Source organism: Sus scrofa, chromosome 4 (genome assembly GCF_054392235.1).
Source record: "Sus scrofa isolate SSC_HxYL_T2T_F1_AM1 chromosome 4, Sscrofa_HxYL_maternal_Yorkshire_Landrace_v2.0, whole genome shotgun sequence".
Lineage (NCBI taxonomy): Eukaryota > Metazoa > Chordata > Mammalia > Artiodactyla > Suidae > Sus > Sus scrofa.
This window is the reverse complement of record NC_139386.1, coordinates 68,108,124-68,129,064: the sequence shown is the minus strand read 5'-3', so window position 1 is coordinate 68,129,064 and position 20,941 is coordinate 68,108,124. Positions and strand designations below refer to the sequence as shown.

The 20,941-nt window shown below is 39.3% G+C and overlaps 1 pseudogene; it reads left to right on the top strand.

Moving 5' to 3' along the window:
- The first annotated feature begins 11,537 nt into the window (after positions 1-11,537).
- Positions 11,538-12,433, top strand: LOC100157395 (protein SET-like; annotated as a pseudogene).
- The last annotated feature ends 8,508 nt before the right edge of the window (positions 12,434-20,941 follow it).

The following is a 20,941-nucleotide window of genomic DNA, read 5'->3' as shown; positions in this document are numbered from 1 at the left end:
AAAAAGAACACCATTGCTTAGCCTTGTAGAGCTTTGACATGCTCATCCGGCAGTAACTACACTCATGGGACAGATTTGTGCTGGGAAAACCTACATGATAATAAGATTTTAAAGGGTAACGTCTCCCTTCACCCTGAAACAGGTGAATCCCGTATTTTAGAAGGCTCATAGCAGATACCTTAGAGGCAATTACATAATTAGCCTCAGGTTTTCCTGGAGTTAGAGGGAAAAAAAACCTGCAACGGACATGTAGATATTAGGCAAAGAAGTTCATTATTCATTGGAATCCAAGAAGCAGGGTCTGGGGCAGCGGACACAGGGAAAGCTGGTCCCACCCCAGGTCCCCGCCACACCAGCGGAATCCTTTTCCCAGGTGTGCATTCCGCAGCTGGAAAGCCTACAGAAAAGGGATTAGCCCCACAGCACCTGTGATCGTCTAAGCTCGGGCTTAGACTTGGGACACATGAAGACAAGCTTTGCCAGGAAGGAATTCTTACTTTCCACTTGTTTGAACTGAATGCAATGCTCTTTTCCCACACTTGTCACTTACCATGGAGCCATCTTTCTCTTTTGTTTAAAAAAAAATTTCTTGGGGTCTCAAGCTGAACCCAGTCCTGGTTCACTCAAACCCACTAATCTCCTCACTTACAATAGTCTGAGGTCCTGAAGGCCTGGATCTTTTTACCCACCTGCTAGTCGTTAAAACAATTACATGGTCAGGAGCTCCCAAACAAAGCGCTTCATAATGGACCCGGGTCCTGTTTCTTCCTGGTCCCTTATGAAGGCGAATGAATTATGTCCTTGTCCCATCCAGGACCTGTGTCTCTGGAACAATGGCACACACACAAGAGTGCGGGGATGGGGGGCCGAAGGAGAGGGGTGCTTTTACAGTTCCTGTCCGGACATCCATCTCCCCAAACCCTCACGTCCATTGGCTGACATAATTTACTTTTTAAATCCTGCACTTATGTTCTGCTCCCTTGCGTGTAAACGGATTTTAGTTCATTAAGTCGACATTTAGCACGTGTTCATGAGTACTGACTGTTCTCGGTGTCGGGGTACGGCTGTAAATGGCAAAAGCCCTGACCTTCTGGAGCTGACTTTCTCTGGACTGTGTAGTCTGGCTGCAGCAGGGCTTTGCAAGTTAGATGGAAAGTTTTCCAAGGGTACACAGGATGCTTTCTCATCTTTTTAGTAACAGTATCAGTTTTCACACTGACCATCATTTGTGCTCACTTCATAATGTGCAGAGAATTCTGGTCCTCGCATTCCCATTTTGTCCATCCCAGTAAAAGGCACCATCTCTGCTGGGCTTGTCATTTTGTGACAAGAGGTACTCTGCCTTCTATTTCTTAGAAATCCTCAGATGTCCCATCACACTGCAGGTAGGGTGGCTCCTTCAAATTCACGCTTTTTAAAAAACGATTTCTTATAATGAAAGTCATGCTGAAATAAAACATTACAGTGTGCACGACAGGGTACCAGCACTAAATTCAGAAAACAGGGAAAGGTAACATTCCGGCTGGGGAAGGCGCAGGGTGGGGTTAGACCCTTGGCATAAGAGATTTGAGGAGCTACCTTTTCACTGGCATTTCAACTAGGAAGCTGATCTTTTTACTCCCCCTCCCCAGCCCAGGCAGGCCCCCTGTGGCTGGAGTGGAACCTTCTAGAAGAAAGGGCTGTGGACCCAAGAAAATAACGAGAGCTCTGGGCATTTTTGGAGCTCGGGGTAGGGCAACCCTTTTTAAATACAGCTGAATTCATTCCATTTAACAGACGTGGGCCATCCACCGTCTCTATGATAGGCTTTATGCCAGGTGTCTTGTGAGGGCTAAGTTGGGGAGCGAAGATTCTAAGTAGGGATAGAGCTGGGTTTTTTGTTTGTGTTTTTTGCTGTGTATGATTATCTTTTTCATTGAAGTATAGTTAACTTACAATATTAGTTTCAGGTATACAACACAGTGATTTGATGTTTTATAGCTTATTTTCCATATTGAGTTAATTACAAGTATTGGCTGTATTCCCTTGCTGTACATTACATCCTTGTATCTGATTTTCTTCCAGTAGCTTGTACCTTTTAATCCCCTCGCCCACCTTGCCCTGACCTCCCCTCTCCCCATTGGGTCCTGTTCTGTTTCATTATATTGTTTTCCTAGGTTCCATGTATAAGTGAAAACATACAATTGACTTTTCATTTCAAGGAGGAACTTAGTATGGTTTGCAGATACAAAATTGAGAATTATCAGTGTAGTTGTTACAGGGGTCCTGATATAAAGACGCAAGAATCCCAGCGTGTCCCCGAGTGACCAAATGTTAGTAACACAAATAAGAGGAAATGAAAAGTGAGGGGAGGGTGTTAAGAAAATTTTGGTGTTGAGCAGAAGAGAGACAATGGCTGGCACAGAGAGTCAACCAATTCCTATTGCAGAGGAATAGAAATCAATATAAAAACACCATCACACCAAGGTCCTACACCACAGCTCAGGGCAATGCCAGATGGCAAAGGTTTTTAAGCAGAGATATGAGATACTTCCATTAGTTTTTTAGAAGGTCAGGCAATACCCACATTGGATGAGGCAGATGCAGTGGAAATGAAGAAAAATACCTCCTATCGACTAGTAATTACATGTGATTATATAAGTAGCAGAGACCCAGATCAACAATTATTTAATACAGAGATTCGGTTTTCTCTTACGGAATGAGCATTCCAAGGCTACAATAGTGGCTTTTTCTTACCTCTACCTTCCCCGAGGTGTATCTCCAGCCTAAAAATAATCCCATGATTGTACCGTGGCTGACGCAGTCCTAGCCACCACACAGTCACTCCAGGGGAAGAGAAGCAGAGCGCAAAGTCTTTCCCCTTTTTAAAGATCCTTACGGGAAGCCCCACCCAATTCTTCCACCTGCATCCCATTTACAGGGATTCTGGCTACCCCTTCCGCTGAGAAGCTAAACATGGAGCTTTTCAGCTGAGCACATCACTGCCTCCAACAAAATCAGAATTTGCTGAAAGGAAGAAGGGAAAAATCAATACTGATGGGTTTGAGACATATTTAGAATGAGAATCCCTAGACCTGGCTGAATTGGGACAGAGAATTGAGAGAAAGGGAGCAATCAAGATAGAGGCCACAGGGGACTGGGGAAGACACGGAGAAATTGATTAGGGAATCAGAAATCCACCTGGGAACTATCACATTTAAAATACCTGTGAGAGAAGTTCCCGTCGTGGTACAGCAGAAACGAATCCGACTAGGAACCATGAGGTTGCAGATTTGATCCTTGGCCTTGCTCAGTGGGTTAAGGATCTGGCATTGCCGTGAGCTGTGGTGTAGGTTGCAGACACTGCTCGGATCCTGTGCTGCTGTGGCTCTGGCATAGGCCGACAGTTGTAGCTCCGATTTGACCCCTAGCCTGGGAACCTCCACATGCCAGGGGTACAGCCCTAATAATTAATTAATTTAATTAAATACCTGTGAGATATCTACCTGACCTTGCTAAGCAAGCTTGGCTTTGAAAAAAAAAAAAAAAAAACTGATGGAGTTCCCTGTCTCAGCTCAGCGGTAATAAACACGACTAACATCCATAAGAACTTGAGTTCCATCCCTGGCCTCGTTCAGGGGGTTAAAGATCTGGCAGTGCCGTGAGCAGGATGTAGGTTGAAGACTCGGCTCAGATCTGGTGTTGCTGTGGCTCTGGTACAGATCAGCAGGTACAGGTCCGATTTGACCCCTAGCCTGGGAACTTGCATATGCCACAGGTGTAGCCCTAAAAAGACAGAGGAAAAGAAAAAGAAAAAAATCCTGAATCCAGAGAAAAGGTATGGTCTAAAGGTGCAAACTTGAGAGTGATCATCTAGTTGGAAATTGAAGCTTTGGCTGGAATGAAGCTGCCCCGAGAGAAGGCAGATAAGAATAATAGAAACTGGTTGAGGTCTGTCCTGAAAAGTTCCAAATGGTAAGGTTCGGTCTGATGAGAGGGAGCTGGCAAAGGAAACAGAGAAGAAGCCAGTGATTTGGGCAGGAAACCAGAGGGTAGGTCAGGGCAGCGCCAAGTGGAGAGAATTTCATGAAGATTGGAGTCACCTTGTTTAAAGCTTTTGAGAGGTTGAGTAGTATCTGGGAGATTTTGCAAATGAAGTCACCAGTGACCTTGAAATGAGCAGTTTCAGCAGCCTGTTAGTGTAGAAGCTGACTGAAGTGAGTTGAAGAGAGAAGGGAAGAAAGAGGGGGTGCAGAGAGCATGTGAAAGACCCCCCTGAAAAGCTATATGACTTGGAGAGGAGCAGAGTGATGGTGATTGTTGGGGAACGGACTGAGAATCAAAGGGATTGTGTTTGTAAACTGGGAGACACTAGAGAATCTTTGCATACTGAGGGGGATTATCCAACAGAGAAAGAAAGAATGAAGATATAGGAAAGATGAGGGAAACCAGGGGAGCTGCATCTCCAGGAAGCCAGAAAGAATGGAATCTGGGGCAGAATGGAGGGCCTGGCTTGTGAGCAGAGCCTCCCTCATCCTCTGCGAGGCCATAATGCACTGCGTGAATGTGGGTCCATTGTGTAGATCAGACATTTCGGGGTGATCTCTTTGCTTTGTGATAAAGGGCTCTTCCAAATCGTATGAATTTCCTTTGAGACAAGGATTGGACCCATCATGGGCTGACAGGGTAAGCAACCCCTCCTATAAAATTTGAGGATTGTTCCATTCTGCAAGCACAAGACAAACTTCATAGGTATGTTTTTTCCCCTTTCTTCACAGCACCCATTGAATATCACATTATTCCTCTCCTTCCTCTCTCTCCTCTCTCTCTCAAGATTTTTGTTCCAGAACATATTTACATGGATACTTAGCTGGAATCATGGACACGGTATTTGAGTCTCAAACATTCACGTCGAAAAATGGCACATGGCTGGGTCACCAACTTTCCCAGTTTGCCCAGGATGAAGGGTTAGCACTTTCAGGACTGAACAGGGAACGTTCAAGCAAACCTGAAATGGTTGGTGACACTAAGGGTGGGTTATAATGTAAAGGTTGTTTAAAGTATCTTCTGCCTTATGGTAAACCTATCAAAACATTATTTTTTTTTTCTCATTGCTCAGTCAGGCTTACAACACAAGACTATTTCTGACAAAGATCATGCAAGTATAGTTCAATTACACCAAAGTGTCTGGGACAAGTTAGCCTTGCATAACGCTTAAAGCCAGGTTTTAGAGTCAGAAAAACCTAGGCTTGCGTTCCCAATATTATTGCTTTATGAGCTTGGGCAATGTAATGAGTCTCTCAAGGCTTTGGTTTCCATATACACACTACTGTACATAAAACAGATAAACAACGAGGACCTACTGTATAGCACAGGGAATGCTACTCAATGTCTTATCATAACCTATGATGGAAAAGAATCTGAAAAAAATATATATGGATAAATGAATCACTTTGTTGTACACATAAAACTAACACAACATTGTAAATTAGCTATACTTCAATTTTAAAAGACAGCAAAAATAAATAATAAAATGGCAAGATAACATTAGGACTTGTCTCTAATTATTCTGAGGATTGCCCACCATAACACATGCAAAGCACAGGCTGGGTCACCAACAGGCTGGGCATGGAAGAATGGCTCAGTAATTGGTAGGCGTGATGTGAGTGTTGATAATCATAAGTAGATATAAGGTAATAACTCTGAATTATGCCCAGTTCCATACACTGAAACACTTGAATTACATTTCCTTTATTCGCGAAAGCAGGGTAACTGATATTCTCATGAAACCTAGAGACTGAAATGTCCTACGTCCTGCCTGCATAACTGAAGAAAGGATAAATCATATTAGCATTTGAACATAAAGTATGTCAGTGTTCAAAACAATTTCTTAATTAGAAGTAAGACCCATTATGGCTCAAAGCACAGGCTGCCTGGGTTCAAAGCCCAGCCTCACTACTTTCCCGATGACAAATCTCAGACAAGTTCTTGAACTATCTGTATCTCTATTTCCCATAACTAAAATGGGAATAACATCAATTTTTATCTCACTAGATGATCTGAATATGAATTGGGATTAAGACAAATATAGTTTGGCACCAAAACCAATACCTATGTTTATCCCCTTGATAATGATCCCCTTAGTTAATAAGGATATTTAATTAATTGACTAACATGAAAAAATTTGTTAGTTTAAATTAAATTAAAAATAATGAAAAATGTTAATTAGAAACAAAAATTAAACTAAAAATAGTTTAAATTAAAATTCACAAAAAATATTAATTAGAAACAATTGACAAGAAAAATGCTAATTGATGTGATAAACCAAAAAAATGAAGCTTTGAACATAAAAAAACTTATTCTCTTTCCTATCCCAGATATGTCAATTAAATATTTTAAAACATAGAATATTCCAAGCCTTCAAAATAAGAAAAACAACCTTTTATTTATGTTAGAAGTGAATATATATTTTTTTCAGTTCAGAATTTTTAATAACATATTTCTCAAACCGAAAGAAATATATGAAGTTATACCCCAAATATTTCTAATATAGAAAAACACAAGGATAAACTCCATCTCAAATCCCGTTATCCAGAAATTAACATTTTGGTATTTACACTTTCAGGGCTTTTTTCCACACACACACTCCATGTTTTGTATTTTTATGTTAATAAGTTAAATTCATATACATTCGGTAAACTATTTTCTCATTAACAATATACAATGCATTTTTTCCGAGTCATTAAATATCCTTCTACAATATCGTAGTATAAGTGTATGTACCGCAATAGACTTAACTGATCACATCTTTTTGAACATTTAAGTTTTATCCAATTTATAGCTTTATAATAAACCTACAATATCTACTCAATAACCTTTGAAGAATAATAATTCAAAATTTTTGGTTTTATTCAAAAGAACATGTTTTAATAATTAAAACTGATAATGAGATCATCGAAAGTTAATAGCTATAAAGATAATACAAGTTAAAGTTCAATGAACTTATAATTGTAGCAACGTGATGAAATAAATTCTAAAACTGCCTCTCTGAAATTCTTAACACAGTAAACTTAAAAAAAAAAAAAGAGCTCCTTTTATGTTCTCAACTGAGCTGGATTTGAGATGGTTGGATTCTTAACTTTCCTACTGATTCAGTTTTCTACCAATAGTTACCTCTGGATGGGTCTTAACTTTCCTACTTGCCTGGAAAGTTCCAAACTCTGGAGATCACATGTTCCCCCCGTGGTATCACCTAACCCAGTAACCAGCACTACATGCCTGAAAACTAAATAGTACCAACTACACGTGCTAATTTAAATCACTGAAAATGTTTGTGATGTTTACTTTCTTTAAAACAAAGATGAGAGTTCAGGATACAGTACAAAGAAAATGATTAAAGATTTTTCTAGCAAAAAATTCTCTAAATGGTGATGAGAAAACTGAAGCAAAGTTAAAACACAGTAATGAGGGAAAGGGAGTTACAGTAGGAAAGTGCTTTAAGCATTCATTTCAAAAGCTATCTATAGGAAACTAAAAAACCAGGCTAAATAAATGCAATGTGAGATTCTGCATTGGATCCTGGAGCCAAAAAGAGGACATTACTGGAAAATCTAGTGAAATCTGAATTAGTCTGTAGGTTAACAGCATTGTTCCAAAGTTTTTGTTGTTGTTGTTATTGTTGTTTTGGTTTGGTTTGAAGTTTTTGTTTTTTAGTTTTGGTAACTGTATCATGGTTATGCAAGGTGTTAACATTAGGGAAAGCTACAAAAAGCTGAATAAAGGGTACATGGAACTCTGAATTATTTTTGCAACTTTTCTCTAAATCTAAAATTATCTTGAAATAAAAAAGTTTAAAAATCTATAATGATAACCATAAAACTATAAAGCAACAACCAAGGCCATTTTGGTCTCCTAAAATATTGGAAAATCCAAGTCACATTTCATACCGAAGCTTATTGAAACAAGAGAGGAATGCAAACACTGAAACAGGAAAGTACATGATGAAAATCATCATCAGATGTTTAAATGTGTCCATCTCTATTCAATTCCAGGTCAAAGTTACAATTTAAAAAATTAAATTTGTGCTATTGAGGGTATCTAAAAATGGATGGTGAAGAGTTCCTTAATAATATTTTTCTCTGTCTAAGCTAACTTCTGACAGTGTGGCTTAGTTTCAGAGAGTGTAATAAATAGAGATCAATTTCTTCTTTTCTTCCAAATGCCTGAAAATAAAATGCACAAACCTCAGTGAGTTTTGTCACTGGACTTAAATCTAGAAGACACACATACTTAAGAAAATGAAGTTTCCACATATAAATTCATATTACAAAATGATAAAGCAATGAGAACCATCTAAATGACAGTTTATATGAAATACCCAAATTAACCATATGAAGTATTTCAATTAATTTTGAGCTTGTTACCCTTCTATCACTTTTCTAAAATCAGTGTATTAAATTTTTATTAGAAATTTTAAAAGTGCAGAGGTTCACAGTTTACTTTGTCTTGTATTTCTTGATATGAATCAGCCCAAGTATACAAGTTTTATAACCTATTCTCAGCTCCCACAGTGACCTACTTTTTATATCTGGGAAGAGGCATCATCTGACAAATGAACATTAAAAAAAAAAAGTTAAACAAATACTTATGAAAGCTTTGCAAAGAAAAAAAAATGTAGCTAACATGTATTTACAATTTTTTTCCTTTCAAAAGGTATCTTTGGAAGTCAATGATTACTTTCCACTAGTATAAATATTAGTATCAAAGTATTTCCAGAAACTGATAAAAACAGATTATGTCCTTACTTATAATATTCCTAAAATTCTGCAACCGTACACACAGATATTTACTTTTTTTGGACAAGCAAATACATCTATCTGAACAATAAAGGGAACGGGAATTGTCTTGGTGATACTCTCCCCGTAACTAGCTGCGATTGAAAAAGTAAAACGCTCAAGGGTCATTAGCCTCATCTGAAGGAGAGGAAGTGTATTCTTCATTTCCCAGCAGATCCTCTTTAATTTGGAAGCTACAGTGACAGGTGGCCTCAACACTCAGGGCCTTGCAGACCACCTTGCAGGTCTCAGCGCCAGTAGCCTTTGAAGTCAGAATAATCAACAAGCCATCTGATACCTGATCAGACGAGACCCCATGGACTCAGGTAGACTGATGGTCTATCTAATAGGAATAACTCGATACAGTTTGCTGAGCCAATTTATAGGCTTAACGAAATGCTAAAGCACAGATAAATGGGCACTGCAAACTAATTTTCAGTCCTCTTACTTTCTAGATGTGTTAATACACTTTCTTTCAAGAGTACATAAACATCCACAGAAAAATGATCCTTTACTAATAATGAAGGGAAGAAAAAATCATTCGTATTTATGGGGCAGATAAAGCTCCCCCTTTTTTTTGGTAAATGGTAAATTGTTTAATCAAATATTTTTAATAAGAGGTCATCCAAAGTCATGCATGGTACAAGAGGAAAAAAGGGTTGTTGTTTTTTTTTTTCTTTTACCATGATGTGTAAATAGACGGAGAAAAGAATTTCCATATTTGGGAAGGAACGGATGTTTTCTATCAGGACATAATAAAATTTTCTGGGCACTAAATAATTTCTACTCTGTGATGATGGTTATTAAGATTTCTATTTATCAAACTTGATTCCAGTTGCATTTGTTGAGTTCTTAGTTGGGTTTTTCCCTTCATTGAACAGGTAAATAAATTCATGTTTTTGCCTTGTGTAACCAACACTTCCTGTTCAATTGAGGGTAATTTACAATTGTATTGTGAGCTCAGGAAAGGACCTAACACTATTTATATATACATTTGTGACCCTCATATTGTCAATGTTCATATCAATTAACTTAATAAAATAGTTAATATAATGCTCACATCAAGTCAACTTAATACAATTATTTTTGAGCCTCAACTATATTTCACTGTTAGACCAGGTGCTATGAAGTGTATTCCATGAATTGCAATGGTTTTCTCAAAAATATTGAAAAATATAGACAATCTCCCCAAAACAAATGATGTGTTTGACATCCTCTTCGTATCTGCAGTTCCCAGAAAATCAGTTTCCTAGTTCACAGGAATGCTTGACCTTGTGGAAAACAAAGAGGGTCCCATTAACAAGGACAATTCCCATGATTCATTACATGAACTGGAAGAAAACGTACTGCTGTTGTTAATCTGTACCTACCATAACCTTCCTGCTTCCTGAGAAGTTCAACTACAATGAAGGAAGAGATGAAAATTAAAGCGTTAAATAGAATAATTTTTTGGATACGAATCAGTAGCATTGAGAATATTCCAAAATAGTTAAAGACTCGTCTCTCTACGATGCTGGAATCAATGACCATTTGCCTTATCATTGGTGAATGTCTGTCACCTGATAGTTGCCACATGGTACTTTGGCAGAGTCAAATATAGGCTCCAGAGTCAGACCATGAATCAAGTTCCGACTCTGCCACTTAAGAGTTGAGTGAACTTAAGCTGATTACTTGAGTTTTCAAAGTTTCATTTTCCTTGTAACATATGGGTAATAATATACCTACCACATTCTCAGAGGCTCTCATGAAGATGGAGGAGAGATTGCATGTAAAGCGTTAGCACATAGCTTGGAACAGAATCAATGTTCAATGTCATGTAGCTTCTATTTTTATTTGGAAGTACTCAAGTCTTCCTTAGAGCTACTTGGCAAAGTATATGGCATTTTTCAAGGCCCTCGGTTTCTGTACTTGTTATTGCTCTTGTTTAGCTATTAAACCACTATTGTTCTTTCCCTCCTCCCCTTATATCTGAAATTCCAGAACTCAAAAAAGATACTTAATGCCTAGATGAACTCAAATCACTTTTGTGAAATAGCAGAAAAGTCGTAAAGACTGTCTTGAATACTATTCTGCAGAGGTTGTATGCAAAGAGTTTTAATGTGAATAACAGGAGGAAAGCTGTGGTTGAAGAACACTGGCTGAGAATAAAATGTTGACAACACTGACTACAGACACAGAAGGCAATGACAGAGACTGTTAAAATAATCCAGGTGTTAACTGGAGGGAAAGAATAGTAAAAGCATAATGAAAATGGATATGTGGTTTGAAGAAATGAACCCACAAAATGGAACACAGAAAGCAATACCATTTACATTAGCAACAGGATCAAGTATTTAGGAAAAAATAATCTAACAAAATATATGCAGCAAAATATTCTGACAGCTACAAAACTCTGATGAAAGAAATCAAAGACCAGAATAAATGGAGATATATACCATATTCATTTACTGGAATGCTCAGCATTGTTATGGCCAATTTCCCCCAACCTGATTTATGGATTTGATGCATTCTCAATCACTATCCCACCAGGATCTTTTTAAAAGATATTGACAAGCCTGATTCAAAAACATTTTTTGAATCACACACACACACAAACAGAATAGCCAGAATAATTTTGGAAAATAAAAAGTCGAAGGACTACATGATTTCAAGAATTACTATAGAGTTCTCAGAGCTCCTTCAATGGCTTCTACCCCTTGGTGGATTCTTATCTTTTCTCACAGGATGGCCCCCAAACACCAGTCTGCACTACCACCTCAAGCAAAGAAACCAAGACCAACTCCTGCACCCAACCCAGAGGAAACTTGGAACTTGCCAAAGGAAGAAAAAGAACAGCAAGAAGCAATTGAACATATTGATGAAGTACAAAATGAAACAGATGGACTTAACAACAAGCCAGGGAGATTTTGAAAGCAGAACAGAAATATAACAAACTCTGCCAACCATTTTTTCAGAAGAGGACAGAAATTATTGCCAAAATCCCAAATTTGATGGTATCATTTGTCAACCACCCACAAGTGTCTGCACTGTTTGGGGAGGAGGATGAAGAAGCATTGCATTATTTGACAAGAGTTGAAATGACAGAATTTGAAGATAAATTTGAAGATAAATCAGGTTACAGAATAGATTTGTATTTTGATGCAAACCCTTACTTCAAAAATAAAGTTCCCTCCCCAAAATTTCATTGGAATGAGAGTAGTGACCCACCCTCAAAGTTCACTGAAATCAAATGGAAATCCAGAAAGGATGTGATGAAACATTCAAGTCAAGGCAGAATAAAGCCAGCAGGAAGAGACAGCATGAGAAACCAGAGAGTTTCTTCACCTGGTTTCCTGATCATTCTGATGCAGGTGCAGATGAGTTAGGAGAGGTCATCAAAGATGATATTTGGCCAAATCCATTGCAGCACTACTCGGTTCCTGACATGGATGATGAGGAGGGGGAAGGAGAAGAAGAAGATGTGATGATGAAGAGGAAGAAGGGTTGGAAGATATGGATGAAGCAGCGGATGAAGATGAAGATGATGATGGAAAAGAAGGGAGGAGGATGAAGGAGAAGATGACGAATGGAACACTGATGGATTCCAACCTTTTTCAATCTTTTCCAGTGTCTGGGAGTAAGTTGCAGTCATTTGTTTGTTTGTTTGTTTGTTTTTCCCTCTTGTGCTCAGCTGCCCTGTTTTCTCTTTTCTCTTTTTACCACGATTCTCAATTTATTTTGGAGGGAAATAAAGCAGAATTCAGTGAGAAAAGAATATTTACCTGTTTCTGTTCCAAATTCGTTTTTATCCCAACAAAAACTTTATGGACTCAACACCAATGCTCTTTGGGAGAAAAGAAAAAGCTTCTGCTCCCTTTGCTCTGCTGGAAGCTGGAGGGTGCTAGACCCCTGCATAGTGGTGCACAGAATTCTAGCTTTTTTACTCCTGTCTCTGTATATTGAGCTCAGAGATTACACTGTAACTCTATGTGAATATGGACAGTTAGCATTTACCAACATGTGTCTGTCTAAAATGCGGTTATTAAAGGTCAACAAAGGGTGAGTTTGAGATGTTTAGGTGGGTTAAGTGGGCATTTTGACAACATGGCTTCTCCTTTGTCATGTTTAATTGTGAGGTTTAACAGACATCCTTGCAGTTTAAGATGACACTGAAAAAAAAAATTCTCTACTAATGGTGACTTGAGCCCTGCTGCTTGATGGGAGAAGCAGCAGAACCTGTAAGATCCTATTTGCAATTGACATTTTCTATTGTAATTTTGTTCCTGTTTATTTTTAAATTTTTCCTCCTGTTTCACTGCAAAGGAAAGATGATGCCCAATTTTAAATATTAAAAGTGTACAAGTTACTTTGTTACAATAAAACTAAATGTGTACACAAAAGAAAAAAAAGAATTACTATAAAGCTGCAGTAATCAAGGCAAGTGGTATTGGCAAAAAAGATAGACACAAAGATCGATGCCACAGAAAGAAAGAGGCCAGAAATAGATGTACATACAAATGGTCAACTTGGGCAAGAGATTTTGCCAAAGTGCAAAGACAATTCAGTGGAGACAAAGAATAGCCTTTTCTGACAAATTGTCCCGGACAACTGATCTTCATATCTGAAATATATGAATTTCAACTTATACCTTGCATATATACAAAAATTAATTTCAAATGGATTATGGACTAATATATTAAGCCCAAAACTAGAAACTAAAATTTCTAGATGAAAACATGTGAGAAAATGTGTGTTGCCTTGATTAGAGATTTTTTTAGATGTGTCACCAAAAGCACAATCTGCAAAAGAAAAAATTGGTAAATCAGATTTCACTGAAATTTAAAACATCTGTAAAAGATACCCTTAAGAGATTAAAAAGAAAAGCCAAAAACTGGAAGAAAATGTTTGCAAATTACATAGTCAACAAAAGACTGTATGAAGCTTATATAAAGAACCCTCAAAATGAAATAATAAGAAAATAAATTAGATTATTTTTGAAAGTGAGACAAAGATTGGAACTGACATTTCATACATGAAGATAATAGTTTGGCACATAAGGGCATGAAAAGATGCCCGACATCATTAGTCATTAGAGAAATGCAGATTTAAGCCACTATGGGATACCATTACAATCCTATGGGAATGACTAAAATTATAAAGACTGAGGGAATTCCCATTGTATCTCAGTGGGTTACAAAACCGATTAGAATCCATGAGGATGCCGGTTTGATCCCTGGCCTTGCTCAGTGGGCTAAGGATCTGTCCTTCCCATGAGCTATGGTGTTGGTCACAGATGTGGCTCGGATCCTGAGTCGCTGTGACTGTGGCTGTGGTCGGCAGCTGCAGCAGCTCATATTGAACCCCTAGCCTGGGAACTTATGGGAGTTCTCACTGTGGTGCAGTGGGTTAGGAAACAAATCTGACTAGTATCCATGAGGACATAGGTTCGATCCCTAGCCTCGCTCAGTGAGTTAAGGATCCAGCGTTGCCATGAGCTGTGGTGTGTGTCTCAGACTCAACTCAGATCCCGCATTGCTGTGGCTGTGGTGTAGGCCAACAGCTGAAGCTCTGATTCGACCCCTAGCCTGGGAATCTCTATATGCCACTGGTACAGCCCTAAAAAAAAGAAAAAGAAAAAGAAAAAAGAAAGAAAAGGAATCTGATTGCAGTGGCTCTGGTTGCTGCAGAGGCACAGGTTCAATCCCCTGCCCAGTGCAGTGGGTTAAAGGATCTGGTGTTGCTGCAGCTGCAGCATTGGTTGCAACTGTGGCTCGGATTCAGTCCCTGGCCCAGGAACTCCATGTGTCGTGGACATACAATGGAAAACAACTCAACAAGAGAAAGGAAAAATTTTTATAGATGAGACAACAGGGATGACATGAACGTAGTATGCTAAGTGAAAGTCAGACTCAAAACTACATATTGTATGATTCCATTTAATAACACTCTAGAGAAGGCCAAATTTTAGGAACCAAAAATAGATCAGTGACTGCCAGGGGATTAGGGTGTGAGCAATGATTAATTACAAAGAGGCAGGAACTCCCACTGTGGTTCAGCAGGTTAAGAGCCCCACATAGTCTCCATGAGGATGCAGGTTTGATCCCTGGCCTTGCTCGGTGGGTTAAGGCTCCAGTGTTACCGCAAGCTTTGGAGTAAGTCACAGATGCACCGAGGCTCCAGTGTTGCTGTGGCTATGATGTATGCCTTCAGCTGCAGCTCCAATTAGACCCCTAGCCTGGGAATTTCCATATGCCACCGATGTGGCCCTAAAAAGAAAACAAACAAAAAAAAAACGATTAAAAAAGGGGGACAACATGAGAAAATCTAGGGAGGTGATGGAATATTTGTGTATCTGGATTGTAGTTATTATCACACAATTGTCTGTCCAAACCATATGTCTAAACCTATAGACCTGTAAGCCAAAAAGAGTTCATTTTACTGCATGTACATTTTTTGAGTAGGATAAAAATAAAATAAAATAAAAATCAAGGTTTTTGAGCTGGTATGGTGAAAAAGAAACAGATTAAAGGGGTAAAAACTAGAGAAGACCTCAGAGAAGCAGAAAGAAAACCAAAACTATGTAGAGTCATGGAGGGGAAGGAAAAGTACTTTCTAGAAGCAGATGATGGCAAACATAGTCAACGTTAAAGAAAGTCAGTGTTGATTTTAGAAAGAGCTGTTGGAGCAAAAGAGTTACCCCATTCAGCAACTACTTCATTTTTTCTTAGGTCAGCAACACATTAATTTGCCATTGAACTAACCACTTTTATAGGAGGCAGGCCTGGTAAGGATAAGAGTAGGGTAGTGACTAGATGAGGCTTCAGGTTCAAGAGATAGAGCTTTAAAGATGGGGATAGACTTGGGAATGTAAGATACAAGGGGCGACAAAGGATTCACAGAGGAAGAGGAGACTGAAGATGTTCGTGGGAGTGAAAACACAGCCCCTCTGAAGATGGGAAGAGAAGTTAGCCTTTAAGAATGGGGATTGACCTCTCTTGCCTTGAGTCAGAGGGAAAGTCCACAGATAAGACAGTGAAACTGAGACTCAGGGTTCAAGGGCTGGGCTCCCTGGAGTGATTATCCCAGATGGCTGTGAACGCCATCCTTTCTCTCTCATGGTCATGGGTCTTCATACTGCTTATTCCTTCCTGTGGCAATTTCAGAATGGCTGGTGGGAGTGTTTTTGTTATGCGGCTTTGAATACTGTCTTGGGCAAGCTTTCCCCACTCTGTGGTATATCCAGGAAAGTGTTAAACTAGTGCCCCCTTGTGGCTTCAGGATAGAACACAGCCCATTGTACATCTGCAAACACAACCCCCAACTTAGACTGGTGATGCTAAGAGGCCTATGGAGGTTCTATTGCATCCATCAACTTTTTTCCTCCCTCCTGTTACCAAGGTTTAGTCAAGTGTCGCCCTGAATAAATATTCAGGGATAATGTGCAAGTAGAAATGTTAATAGTAAGTAAAAATAATGTTTGAATGAATTCTACTTCCAGATGTGTTCAAGTACATTTATAGCTTTCATTCAGATAAGACTTGGGTATATAACTTTTGGCATCACCCAAAAAAAGGAGAGGAAGAAATGGTTCTAAAATCGTTCTGCCTATGTCTAAGCCATTACCTAATGGGTGTCATTCATAAATCTATTTGCAAAGCTATGGACCAATGACTGAAGCAATGGAAACCAATTTGCAATGGCATGTGGAATGGAACCTTAGGATATGGATGTTAAACATCGGCAAACTCAAGGCGATTTTTCATGAAAAGGCCTAAGAATTGATCAAATTTGACATATGTCATACCATGTTTTCCAATTAAATAAAAACCCTACAGAGACACACATAGTGCTTTAATTGCAAAAATAACACCTCCACTCAGGAGGAGTACAGCAAGAATTCTCCTGACTCCCATTACCTCTAATTGGAATCAAACAGCAAAATCCCTGACCTCCATAAGGCATATTCATTTCACAGCTGACATGTGTTTTTTTTCTCAACTGATATTTTAAAATTATCACATAGGCAGAAAAGTGTTTTAGGACTCTGCTTGGTTCCCTGTTCTAGCCTTGCTTTGCAGGATTACATTCAGAAGCCAGACTGAGCCCTTTCCCCACACTCCTTTGGAGCCATATGGCAAAACAAAAATAGAATCAGGTAATTGTGGCTTTTCCTTCTAAGCCATCTTGTAAATGGGAAAGTGCTGGGGCAAAGCAGAGCAAGGTGTGAATTTCGACACTCAGAACCAGTAAATAAAGAAATAAATTACTTTATGGTTTCCATCCCTAAATGGAAACAAAATGGCTTCACCTTTGACTCATGACAGTTCTGTCCATTCCAGCCGAGTCGTTCCCAGAGGCCAAGCATTTCCAGATCTGGAAATGATTCAACGTGGCCAAAGTGAGAGGCAGGCCAAATGTTTATCCTCAGTTTGACTATACAAGGCTGATAAACTGACAGCTGAAATTTATAACAGTTTCAGTGCTACTGTGGTATTTATTTCTCGAATTGGCCTGGTTGGGGATTAATAAATCTGTTGAGAAGTACCATGGGAATTCCTTCCCAGGTTGCTTGAATGGTGAAGAAGAATTAAAGTAACAGGTCTAAGAGCTGAAGTAGTACTTGGTGACAGCCCCAAGTCTCTACAAAAGCAAACACCTGAATAAAAAAACTTTCAAAAATGCAGTAAATTACCCTAGATATTGTGCCTGTCCAATACCCAAGTACACAAAAGTCCATAAAAGTTCAGAAACAGTAACTATAAAATAAGGTCTTTTTTTTTTTTTTTTTCCAGGGCTTTAGCCATGGCATATGGAGGTTCCCAGGCTAGGGGTCAAATCCGAGCTGTAGCTACCAGCCTATGCCACAGCCACAGCCACACAGGATCCGAGCCGCATCTGCGACCTACACCACAGTTCACAGGAATGCCAGATCCTTAACCCACTGAGCGAGGCCAGGGATCGAACCCAGAACCTCATGGATCCTAGTCGGATTCATTTCCATTGAGCCACGACGGGAACTCCATTAGGTCTATTTTAGATAAAATCAGCCAGGAGAATAAAACCGCCCCTGAGAGTAATGGTAAATCAGAAACAGAAAAGAGTAGCTATAGAAATAAATTTAGAAATCAGCTTTAAGGAGGGACTGTGTGAGCAAATGAATTTCCTGAGTTTGGGAACAGAGAGAAGGACAAATAGAAGATCAAGCAGAGATGACCAGCAGAAACATCCACCATTATGTTCATCTTTGTCACCACCTGGCATTATACACTCCTTTAGTGTCTTTCCTCCTGACCCCGTCCCTATATGGAAGCTTTGGAAGAGCAGGTGTCTCATGGTATTTTGACGTTCCAGAGCCTAGCTCGTTGCTTGTAATGCAGTGGGTGCTCCGGGGAAAGTACATGGAGCTGGTAAATGAGGCAGAGAAAAACACAAAGAGATGGGAACCCAGGAGAAAAAGTGGGAAGAATCATTAAGAAGTAGATTGCTTATTTCTGTCAGATGAAGCTGAAAAGTACGGATGCAAAAAAAAAAAAATTAGGAAAGGAGACTGTATATTAGGATAATACATTAGAGAGAGGTTAGTGGAGTTGGGAGCAAACAGGCCACGTCATGAGTGTGTACAAGCCTCCAACTGAAAAATGTGAGTCTCTTTTCAGTTAAGGCAAAGCATTTGTTAATTTGCAGTGAAAAAAAAAAAGAAGGCATAATGGAACACTAGAAGCTATTAATGCATGGATATGTTTCTCAGGCGGTCATTTTCCCCTTCCTTGTATGCTTTTTAAGATGGCAATAGAAAAATGTGTGATAGAATACAGGACAAAATGTCTCACCAATTATTTGGAAAAGTTTCAAAAATTAAGATTGCTTTGGAGATTAGGACTGAAATGTATTTGGAGTAAAGGATGTGATGTCTCTTTACAGCACATGGAATTTCCTATTTTGATCAGGTTAATGTTAACTTAAGCTTTGTTGTTTGCAAGTGTTCATGTCAAGGGCAGAAAAAGTGACCCCAGCGGCTAATACGGTACAGAGGAAGCAACTTAAGATATAAATGTGCTCTGAATATGTACAACAAGCCACCTAATATTTCTGAGTTATCATTACTGGTCGATGGCAACCAGCCAGAGGAAATGGATTTCTATGGAGGGCTGGTTTGAGCTTGAGACAATTTAACTTTTTAAGCAATGACACATAAAATCTCATAGAAAAAGTTGCCATTAAATATATGGATGACTAAACTAGGCCACTATGGTGCTATAAAGAACGAAATTAAAAATAGCAAAGCAACCCTGGTAAAGCGGCAAATAGAAGATGAGGACATACGTGAACGACTCAGTATGGAAAGTTAGGTTACATTTTGACAGGAGTCAATAAAGAAGGAGGAAAGGGAAGAGAGGGGCAAAGGAGGATCCATGCTGTGCAAACTGGACTGAAAAAAGATCTGATGGTCACAGGGACCTGCAAAATACATACTAATTAGTCATGTAGAAAGTCTCGTGCACTTTTTTTTTTTTATGAAGGCAGCTATTACCTTTAATACATGAGCAGGGACATGGGGGTGGAGGGAGTACATATATGAGTTGTTTTCTCTGTGTTTTAAAAACTCAGACTACCAGAAATTGAAGTCAATCTGCCATAGCTTCCTTTGCCACTCAAGCCCCCCACATTAGGCTGCAGAGATCTGCTGGAGCGAAGCCATTGTTTCCCAGATAGGTTTTCCCATAGTTCCTACTTCCTCCAGGCAATGGTGGCCACTGGTCTTGAGCATTCTTTCCCTAATCTCCAACCTCACAATTATGTGAGCAAAAAGAGGCTGTGAGAAGGAGCCTCCCCAGGAGAAGAGCAGCCCTCAGCCATCTGGGGAATTCACTCTTTGGTCCAATTGCTTTGCTAACCACACCTGGAAATTAATGACCACCCGCTGCAGCTGGAACAATTTTCCTCCTTCTTACCGAAGCACACTAACACACTAACCGTATCTCCACTCCAACAGGATGCTCAACAACCCCCACCTAGTCACTGTGGCCTCCCGCCTGTCACCACTAGTGAGAGATGGGAGCTGACTGGTCGTGTAGGGAATGAGCTGGGACACAGGTGCCTGGAACACACACGCAGGCCACTGGAGTTCTGATTCCAACTTCAGTGTGTAGTGGAACAACCTGGAAAATGCTCAAAAACAGTGGTGTTGTTAAATAGTATGATTATGGGTTCGGGAACCTGATCTGGAGAGGAAAAGAAAAATGAACTGTATATATTTAATAAGCAGAAGAGAATCCCCACTAGGGACTTAAGGGGATTCTGTGTGTGATGCTTAGTGACTGTTTTATGCACACTTGAGAATGGTTCAGGAGCCTTGCTCTGCCAGCGTGAGAGATTTAAGTTGGACATTAAGACTTGCCTAAATGAATTCCTTAATGAAGATAATGAACTTTGCTATGAACTTTTCAGAGGAAACCCAGCATTTTGGAATGTTTGAAATCAGTATATGAAGATATGTGAATTTTGGACTGTCTCCAACTGGAACTTCTGGGGAAGCATTGCTCTATTTTAAGGGAAAAAATTGTCCTCAAAGAAGCTCAAAATCTCCAGAGCCATTGAGTCATCTGGCTTTGAGTATTGTCTTGTTTGCTCCATTCTCCAGAATTTTTCTTTTGAACCCTGGAGCCATATTTAAAATAGGACCATAATTAAAGTTAAAGGAAACTTTTAGAGTCAAAGAAGAGGGACTTGGAGATGGTTGAGTAGGGGTGGAGGTGAACTCTTCTAGAAAGGGAGAGAGACATGAGACGGTTGGGGTCAGGAAACCAGATTAATGACTTTTGACCCCAGGTTAGTGACTTTGCTAGCTCTGTGACCCTGAATTAACCTTCCTGAGACTGAGATTTTTATCACTTGTAAAATAGGAATGATATCTACTGTGCAGTGATGTTAATAGGATTCATGTTGATTTAAATAAACACTTGACATACAATTGGTACCCAAATTGTAGTCATGGTTACATCTCTTCCTACACATGCCCCACCCAGAGCTAGGTTATACCATATTGCATTGTATATATTGTGATGTTTTCCTTTATAAACATGGTAGGCACCCAACTAAATTTGAATTTCAGATAAATAACATTTTTTTTAGTATAAGTGTGTCCTCTG